The sequence below is a fragment of the Gobio gobio genome (genome assembly GCF_949357685.1).
Source record: "Gobio gobio genome assembly, chromosome: 6".
NCBI classification, from domain to species: domain Eukaryota; kingdom Metazoa; phylum Chordata; class Actinopteri; order Cypriniformes; family Gobionidae; genus Gobio; species Gobio gobio.
This window is the reverse complement of record NC_137102.1, coordinates 59,199,235-59,206,553: the sequence shown is the minus strand read 5'-3', so window position 1 is coordinate 59,206,553 and position 7,319 is coordinate 59,199,235. Positions and strand designations below refer to the sequence as shown.

Sequence of the window (7,319 nt, the reverse complement as noted above, 5' to 3'; positions counted from 1 at the left end):
CGTTTACAAAGAGGAGGTTTTCTCTGACCAGCAGGATGTAATCGTGTCCTCTCTTCACGAGTGTTGGGGTTTGTGGCTCCTGATGCATTTAAGTGAGGAAAATCCCACTGAGAAAAGCACACCCTTGTTGAAAGAACAGCTCAAGGTGGACATGTCGAGTGCAAAGCAGAAACTTTTGAGCAAACAGTCCCCATCCTCCATGGTCTACTACTACATCAGGTCTGGAAACAATCTCCGTGAGAAGGGATGCCTTGCGGAGAGCATTGAGATGTACACCAAAGCTTTGGAGGACGGTGCATCTGGGGAGATTATTCCTCTTTATAATCGTGCACTGGCTACTATTATGAAGAAGGACGCTGGCTATATTGCTCAATCATTGGCTGATCTGGAAAAGGCTGAGAAGGCAATTGATTCGTACAAGTCACATCTGGAACGTATTCATAAATGTGTGAAATTATCAAGACAAGAGCAGACAACGGAAGGTGATTCTTTGCTCACCAAACAGTTTCTAGTGAAGTGCAAGATTGTAGACCAACTCAAGACGAACATTCAAGATGCCGTGATGAAGTTAAAGAGGGCTGAAAGCAGAGGAGGAGAAGTGAAAACGACTGAAAAACATACCATTTTTTTAGCCAAAGACTCTTTGAAGAGGGCTATAAGCAGAAGAGATTTGAGACTGCCTGAAATAATTGCCCTTTCTGTGATAGATGACTTCCTAAAGAGGGCTGAAATCAGACGAGGAGATGCGAACTTGGCTGAAAAACTTGCACTGCTTCTCACAGAAGACGATATGAAAAGGGCTGAAAGCAGAGGCCCTGTGAACCTGGCTGAGAGACTTACACTTTTGCTGTTGGAAGACTCTATTCCCAGTTCAATAAGAGTTCTCGAAGAGATGCTGGTGGAATATGAACATGTCATGTCATTGGGTCTTGACACCACTTTCTTTTTGGACACCACGTTTTCTTTGAAGGGCTTTTTGTCAAGGATATTTAGATAATAAGATGTGGGGGCGGTCTCCCGGACAGGGTTTATATTAAGCCGGGAGTAGGTCTTAATCTAGAATAGTTAACCCTTAAATGCATGACTGTTTCGGCAAACATTCGTACATATTCGGGTCTTTAGCGACCCGGATCTATATCTAACACAAATGGAACCTGTCGCGATAATATGTAAAACTCCTGATATTAGAGTAACAAATATAGAAGAATAAAATAAAACATATTTCGTTACCTTTTGGAGCTTGGAAGGGTTCAGTTTGAGCAGGTGATTTATACCATCATCAATGTCCTCATCAGAGCTCATTTCCAAGTACATTCAGCATCTGGCTCATATTCACGATCTCACGCATTTTCTCAAAAATGCATTTTCTCAAAACTCATTTTCAACGTCTTCAAAATAAATAATTTTGATCGCTGACAGCTTCTTGACCAGATCCATCATCAAGTGACATTGACACTTGAATGTGTTCAGTACTTTCAAGTTTTGCAGATTATAATTATTATTGTTTCATTTTCTGTCTGAGGTAACTATGAGTGAAACTTCACTTCATCATTGCGTATCAGACATTGCCACCTTGTGGAATAAAGGTGAATTGCACTTATTTCGTCATTATAGATTCATTTATTATTGTGCAGAAAAAAATATACGTACAATCTTACACACCTCGGGTCGTTAGCGACCCTATACAATTTTGACACAAAACTAGTAAAAAAAACAGGCACTCATTTATAACATTATAAATTTTTTTCTAGGTATATTGTTTATAATGGATTGATTGAGGGATACTAAGAAGGTTGATGTCTAACTTTAAAAAATGAATGAGGAGGAGGGTAGTGAATGACGTTAAATGACGTATGCATTTAAGGGTTAAGCGTGACTTTAAAAAATGGTTTTCTGAAACACAGATTAAAGGGATGGTTCACCCAAATTTTTTAAATTATGTCATCATCTGCCGAGATCTAACTGGTCTCGAACATACACACACAAGATACAAAACATACACACACAAACACACACAGGACTAGGCTTAAAGGTGGGGTAGGTAAGAATGATCTAAAACACTTTTGTCCAAATTTGTTTAAACTTTCTTTATATGTCAATACATAATTAAAATGTAAGTACTCTGAAAAAGAGAGTATAAAAATCGAGTGACTCTAGACTCTGCAATAAACACCGCTCATTATTTTCGTTCGGGCCGAAATAAGTGATTGGCTTGGGCGACTGTCACTCTCTCTCGTTACCATGGCTACCGCCGCTTTTGCTTCAGGATCTGCCCACATGCGCCCCAGTGTTGCCAAGGGCTACTTCTACACTGTTGCCGCGGCTGTTTTTCATGTCCGCGGGTTGAAGTGACCCCAATTATGTGATATTTTGCCCCGGGATTTGCGAATTTTAGCAGGCAGCCCTACCAAAAAGACACATATTTTACCCCCTAAATGCGATTTTTACCGGAGAAACACGGTTGGGCTTGTTTTGGGCTAGTTTTGAGTAGCAATTGGGCGGATTTTGTTGTGAAAACCTGGCAACCCTGGCGCACCCGTTTGAGTTCAAGAGGCTGTATTTCTGCTGGACAGGTAATCTTTCATTTTGATTATACATTTTTTTGGTTTATGTTTTCATAAAGCATGTCTCACTAGCACACGTAGCTGCCTAATATAGCTAACATAACATTACTTAGCATAAAGTTACAATGTTATACACTTAGCAAGCCATTAGTAGAGATGATAAATACTCAATATGCTTAGCTCAAGTTGATCTCTGTCGTGTTGAATTTCGCAAAATGTAACTTTAGATAACAAAATGCATGTGTAAAAGCTGGTACACCGCATCCAGGAACTCTTTTTAGAACTATGTTAGCTTTAGCTACCCTCTGTCTAAACTCTTTTACCATGTTCACCGGGAACTTTACCTGCACATTTATTTCCGCGGTTTGTTTTTATATTCTCTACCAATGTTTACTGATGTTTTTATCTTGTATCTGTGTGTGTCGTAGACACTGTGTTGTGTATGTATTTTAAACTTTACCCAGATAGCAAAAAATATCGGCACGGCTTCTTTTTGCCGCCGGCCCTAAGCTGTCGGCTATAGGTGCGTCCCGCTGGCGGTGATGAAACGTTTGCCGCCGAATACGTCACTCCCATTTCTTGCGAGATGCCGCGGCCGACTAGCCGGCGGGCCGCCGGCTTCATTTTCTCTGGCGGTTGCCTCCGCCTAATGGACCGCGGCCGGCTGGCGGCAAGCCGCTGTGAAATACAAGGATTTCTACTCTCAAATTCGACCAGCCACGTTGGCTATGTTTGGCTTGTTGGGAAATAGAGTGGAACTGACAGCATTTTAACTAGTTCTCACATTTGAAGCGATTATAAAATCATAATAGCCTATATGTGAATTATATCAAATATTAGTTTTTTTTGCTCCAAAGCCATTAGGGTTTATAACAGATTCTTGACTCTTGATTCCATGATAAGGTTAGGTTTAGGAAATTACATTTAAATTTTCACTTGATTATTTGCATGTCGAGTGTGTTTAAACAGTGTTGGTCAATTTGACCCATAATGGATGTAATACTTTTTTTTTTTTTAGCATAATAGGAGGGTTAAGAAAGTTTGAAAGTTCATTTTAGGATAACACTTATTTTTGTATTGGCCTTTTTTCTATTTCTTTTTGGACTGACTTTAAAATAGACATGACAAAAAATTAGAACTAACTTCATGACATTTTACTTTGTTTTCAAAACCCATATTTTTCTGAAAAACAAAAATATATTATTAATTATTTAGGAAAAATTCTACATTCATAAGACAAGAATAACTCAAAAGAAGCCCTCTAATATTACCTCTTATAAAGCTGATTTTTACAATATTTGAAACCCTCTCAAACATGAGGTCGCAAAACAAAAAGCTTACAAAAACAGAAACCTGAAAGCTTTTCAATTTCATGTGACTGCCTTAATATTATAAAGTATTTTCTATCTCAGAATTCTTATTTTTATTATTTATTTTATATACAGTGTTACATTTGTTGTTATTCTTTGTTCTACATATTCGGAACTGTACCACAATGCTTTATTATTTTTATTTTTCTCTCATTGTACTTTTTGTATTGTACTTGTCTATACATGTACTAATTTAAATAAAAATAAAATAAAAAAAACAGAGAAGTACCTCCACCGGCCGAGAGGGGCAGTATACTTAAAAAAGACGGAAGACAAACCGGTAAAACATACAGATTTACCAACAGCGGCCGCTCATCACATGGTTTTAGTATTTGAAGAGAGGAGATCAGAAAATATCCTCGACTACGAGCGTTTAAGTAAGTACATGTTTCCTTTTTGTGTCACACAATATTATGTTCATTTTTGATGTATATACCGGTAGGTTGTTTTAATTAGTTTGTTCAGACACGCACGCTGATATAGTGCACAATACACAGTGTTAGCTAACACGTGCTGTTTCGCCTTTTTTACACACTGAGTTCAAGCATGTTCTACATGTTAAAATGTATCTAGCTACTGTAGGTAAGTTAGCCAAAGCTTTACATCTAGAAAGACTTAAGTTTAACTTTTGGTGTTTTCTAACAAAACAGAATGATGTATATAGGTTATTTAAATTATTTTGTTAGTCCGAACAAGCATGCTGCTAACGTTAGGTCAGTTTTAGCAAGTGTTAGCTAACATGTGCTGTGTTGCTACTGTTCTTCTAGCATTTAAGGTCATTTATGAGTTATTTCTCTGAACTGCTGTACTTATTATGTTTGAGGACAATGCAGTTTACTTGAATCACTACACTGAATGAATACATTTTACTGTTCCACATTTGGCTGACCAGTTTTTCCCCCCACAGCATAGCTACTGTATATTCTGTATTTAACGTTAATGCGGTTTTGTTCACATTTTCTTGCAGATACCTTGACCAGAGCACAATCGGTTATCTTCATCCAAGAGACCTATTGTTGGACAATCGTTTCGGCTTTCAAGGTAAATAAATTGTTAGTCACAATGTCTAGTTACTGGGCTATAAGGAGAAGAATATTGAAAGGAGTTGAGATGGACAAACAGGAAATTGCAGATGTTGGAAACTTTAACAGTATGGAAAATTGTGCCTGTAGTTGTTGATATATATATATATATATATATATATATATATATATATATATATATATATATATATATATATATATATATATATATATATATATATAAAATAAAATATTTTTTATGTAGATTTCCAGAATGAGAACCAAGCCCTGAGGGAAAGCAATGCACGAGCAGGTGAGAACATGCACTCTTTCTTAAATTTTACTTTTTTGACTGTGATGTAGGTCCAAAATTACCAAATGCCTTTCATTTTGTAGCTTCGGATGACAGCGGCTCACTTCATGAGCAGGTGAAGCAAGTTGGGACAATGTTGACGACGTTTGCTCGTACTGGGCAATCAGGTACAACTTGCAAACAACACCTGTGGTTGTTGGTTTAATTCCCACTGGGGCCACCTGTACATGTAGTAGACCTAGTTGTAAATGTCATAGTTTAGTAGTTGAGGGACCAGGACTGACTGCTTTATTCTTTTATTCTGTGAACCCCTGTAGGTGCAGATCAGACCCTAATGCTGCGACGTCTTGGAGAGTTTGGCGATGTTGTGCATAGCATGGACAACAAAATGGACACTATGCTGCAAAATTTCAGTGCCAATGTGTCTTTTGGAGAGTTATCCCTGCCAGGGGGTCTGTTACTCCCCCTAGACAACCCATTTGGCGTTGCTTGACAACAGTTTGAGGCAGGATAAAGAGCTCCAGTAAGTGTGCTGATTTTGTTTATAATGCTGTAGGGTAATCTAAAAAGTAAAATTTAAGATTGTACACTGCATATTCTACAGTCTGAATCACAGCCTGTCACATTTTTATATTTATGTATGAGAAGCTTCAGAGATATGTAATTTGTAACACTTTTTTGTATTTTCAGCTTCGGTTTTTGGCAATCAAATGTGGGAGGGACCTAAAGACAACCGTGTGGCGAATGCTTTAGAGTATCTTCTCTAATCACCTTTCCATTAATACAACCTGGACGGGTGTAGGGGATAAAGCATGTTTTAGAGACATGTTCCTGAAGACCATTGTTCAAAGTAATATATATATAAATATATAAATTTGTTATATATTTAAGTAGATGTGTGTGGCCTTATGACATTCACATGGAATGACAGATCTGTATTTTCTACAGGAGCCATCCGGAAGAACCCGGCGACCCAGGATGCCACTGATGAGGCGGTCCAGGTTAGCGCTATGCGTTACCTGAAAGGAGCATCTGATCGTGAAGGTGGAAAAAGACGCCGCACAGCTGAGAGGGACCCACAGCCGACCTCTTACACCTAGGCTGACTACTGACACCTGGAACCCTTTCTTTATCCTGCAGTCAGTAACATCAAGACCCCTAAAGAAGCCAGAAGTTTCAGGCTACACTCACCCAATCCACACTGTTCACTGTGGAAATTACTTTTTTTTTATTCCCTGTGACCCTGCCTTGAAGGCAGCTCCTTGGATAGATATGGGATGGCGAGGTTGTTTGTCCTTTATATAGGCGCACAAGAAATCACTGAAGATAAGCCAATTTGCGCTGCCTCATTCTGGAGGTCGGGGAAAACCGGAGAACCCATAGTCAGGCTTGTTATAATGTTCTGTTCTACTACTGTTCTATTCTTCTCCAGAGCTTTACTCTAAATTATTACCATTTATGCTATTGTTAGAAATGGCTTGTTAAATGTGATGTTATACCTCGATTTATTTGGTATCCTGCACATTCTTTGGTACCAAATATCCTCATTATTTGATATAATATTTAATGGTAATTCTTTTCATCCCAGAGCTGACCTATTTGTTATTAACAAATATTGTAAGTGTTATAATTTGCTTGTAAGGCTGTTTTTTTTTTTTTTTAAACCAAAATTTAATTGGAAACATGCAGGTTCTTTAGTAAATGTTTTTTGTTATTTATAGGCCTATTTAAGCTTATTTATTGTCTGTTATATTTAATTTATATTATCTTGTATCATTGACAGTTAATGTACTTTGAAATGTGGAATAAAAATGCCAAATGGGAATTTATCTGGTTTGTTCAATTATTATCCATCATAAACTGCATGTTACAAATATATGAATAATAAATAAATATATATATTATTTATTACACAATAAGCGGAGGCAGATCGTTCGAAAAAAGCGTTTGCCTCCGCCGGGCCGCCTTCTGGTATAAAGGCGGCGGAACGGCGGTTTGCCTGCGGGCCGGCGGCGGTACGAAGGCGGTAGGAAGCCGGCTGCCGCTTTTA

General features: G+C 38.0%; 1 long non-coding RNA gene across 1 annotated transcript; it reads left to right on the top strand.

Moving 5' to 3' along the window:
* The first annotated feature begins 5,668 nt into the window (after nucleotides 1-5,668).
* On the top strand, nucleotides 5,669-7,092 carry LOC307128107. Its single transcript, XR_013816736.1, has 3 exons — nucleotides 5,669-5,792; nucleotides 5,960-6,119; nucleotides 6,218-7,092. It is a non-coding gene; the product is annotated as an uncharacterized lncRNA (long non-coding RNA).
* Nucleotides 7,093-7,319: the final 227 nt, after the last annotated feature.